This window comes from Callospermophilus lateralis, chromosome 13, assembly GCF_048772815.1.
Source record: "Callospermophilus lateralis isolate mCalLat2 chromosome 13, mCalLat2.hap1, whole genome shotgun sequence".
NCBI classification, from domain to species: Eukaryota; Metazoa; Chordata; class Mammalia; order Rodentia; family Sciuridae; genus Callospermophilus; species Callospermophilus lateralis.
The window spans coordinates 45,505,925-45,508,801 of record NC_135317.1 but is presented as its reverse complement, the minus strand read 5'-3'; the positions used below and the strand labels follow the sequence as shown (position 1 = coordinate 45,508,801).

At 35.6% G+C, this 2,877-nt stretch overlaps 1 pseudogene; it reads right to left on the bottom strand.

Annotated features, from left to right (window-relative positions):
* Positions 1 to 229: 229 nt before the first annotated feature.
* On the bottom strand, positions 230 to 1,010 carry LOC143379588 (holocytochrome c-type synthase pseudogene; annotated as a pseudogene).
* Positions 1,011 to 2,877: the final 1,867 nt, after the last annotated feature.

Sequence of the window (2,877 nt, the reverse complement as noted above, 5' to 3'; positions counted from 1 at the left end):
ACTTACACCAAATGGGAAGAAAACTTAAAACAATCTGCTATAAACTGCAAGACAAAATGCACCTTAAGACTGAACAGAGCATGGTTCCTTGCCTAAGTGAAGGACGAAGTGTGATTACCCACTTGAAGTTCCCTTTACATCAGGAGTGCAATTCAGTTTGGGGAAAATGGTTTAATGTATCTCTCAGAAACAAAATAGTTTAAACTTTGCATAACAAACAAAACAGTGTTTATGATGCCCAGTGCCACCAAGCAATCTTCATTCTGTCCCATACTGCTGAAAGCAAATCCAAGGTGGGGTGGCTGTCCAGGACCGTGAACGGGTAGTCCTTAATGACTTGGCCCCCCCTGGTACTACTCAATCACATATGTAACTTGTATGCCACAAACGTTGATGATCCAATCATGTCTGTTGAAAGGCAATTCACACTCCATCCAGGAACGAATGCTTGCCTTTGGTGAATAGTCTTTTGCTTTCCCTTCAAATCAGATCAACAATGGACCACAAGGACACTTCAAAATCTCCCTCCACGCCTGTGCATTGTTCTGACTGTGAATTCTGATGGTATTACACGTATCTTTCTGATTAGCATCCTCATCCTTCCACTTCCACTCTTTCCTTAACATTGCCTTCCTGAGCATCAGTTAGGAAGGATAAACCCGCGTTTTCTCTGAATCTGCTCGTGGAGTGGATGACTCCTCTCTGATGGTAGACAGTGCAAAGGGTTGATCTGGAGCCCGTGTTTGGTTAGGTGGTGGTATCAGATTTGAAGGATTCATGTTCTTATTCTTAGCAGCAGAGCTGGCAATGGGACGCTGTAAGTACTCATAGGCAGGATCTTGGAGGGCAGGCAGATATGCTTTGCTCTCAGAGGCTGGACCAGAGGGTTCTGTGCTCTTCCTACAGCCTTTCATTTTCCCTTCATGCATCAGCCATCCTGAATTTGAGGATGCTGTCTGATGATCTGAATCATTTGAGGTCTGAATAGGAACAGTAGGTGACAAACCCATGGTAGAAATCAATGTTACCTCAAAAAAAATTTAAATTTCCAGCTGATTCCTCCCCACTGGCTACTTCAGGCCACTGGTCCCGATTCTAAGCCTCTAACCCAAGCCAGAGGACAGCGACCTATGGCAGTCCTGCCTTCCCCTCACTACATCACTGCTGTCTCCTTGATGCTATTCTTTCGGCGATCACAATTAAATCTTAAGATAAATTCCTACCTATAAATTTTTAAGCAAAATTTAAAATTGTTCAGCATTTTAACCTCTTCCTGTTAAGCATTTCAAGTTGTTATTTAGAGCTGTAGTTTTTATCAATTTGATCATTAAGATTAAAGGTAGTATTACACCAAAATTATATAACAGTAATTAATCAGTAGTTAATAGACTTTTATTTCTATCGATGTCTATGTTCACTGTAATCTTAGATTCCATACTTTCTCTATGGCTTCCTCCTATTTAAAAGTAATTCTCCAATGAGAACCTATAATTGGTTAATCATTTAAGACTGTGTAATTATGAAAATGTCTTTGTTTTGTAGTTTTGATGGGTACAGAATTCTAAATTGAAGTTAATTTCTCTGAGTTCTTGATCGCATTACTGTCCTTTTCCATCTATTGAAATAATGACAAGTCTGATGACAATCTATTGAGGGCCCCTTTGCATAGAATCTGTATTTTATCTCAGATAGGTTTTAAGATATTTCTGTTTATTCCTAATATTCAATTTCACTATGTTATAAACTTAGTCATTCTGCATATTACTACTGTACTTTTAATATGAAGATTCATGCCATCTTACAATTCTGGAAAATCTCAACTGCAGTATATATAAACAGTGCTCTTCCATTCCCTTTTTTAATCTCTTATTCAGCATATAATATAGAATTTCTGTTAATTTATGTCAAAATACTTACTGTGCACACAAGATTATGACAATAATGTCCTTCCAATTCCAATTCCAAATGAGAAACTACGATAAAATACAAATAGGAAAGCATTTATTCTTTTCTTAAAACAAAATGTTAATTTAGGTATATACTGAATCACATTATTCTAAACCAGGAGCAATCAGACTATAAATTAGATTATTACAAAATCACATTTATCACACTGTAAGGCTAAAAATAAAATTACACACTGAATTTGATAAACTAAAAATCAGAAAAATTCCTGAGTCTTGAAACTTGTGACATTACTTATGACTTCAAACTAGTTATATGAATTCTCTAATTTTTGAAATCTGAAGTCATTAAAGAACTTATTGATACATAGAGTAAAATAACCTGTATAGCCTGTATCTATATTTTGTGTCTGTTTATACATGTATGTGTATACAAGTATGTATATACATGCATATATGTATAAATGTATGCATGTGTATGCATGCATATATGTATTCGTATATATATGCGTGTGTGTATGAGTATGTATATCCTCTACAAAATGTCACCCTCTAGAGAGTCCCTGAAGTTTTCTACATAATAATCATTATATTTTTATATTGTGTGATATATTGTTTATTTTTTGGTATTCTTCCTCTAAAATGTCCTTCCATGAGGGTAGAGACTTTTGGGTCATTACTATATTGCTTGGAATATTTCCTAGTATATAGTTTCTTAAGTATTTGTTGAGTTAATGATGGAGTTCATATATTTTTATGTTCCAAATCTTAGTTTGACTTAAAATAGAGAAAAAGAGATATTTCCATGAAAATTATATAAGATAGGAGAGTCAGCGGTATATGGTGGGCCCAGATGGATCACAGATATTGAGGAGCAGTATACATCTCAAACAAAGGCAAAACAAACTGGGTAATGACACTAACAGAGGATGCAAACTTCTCTTGTTCTAGACACAGCCCAGGTTAATTGTGG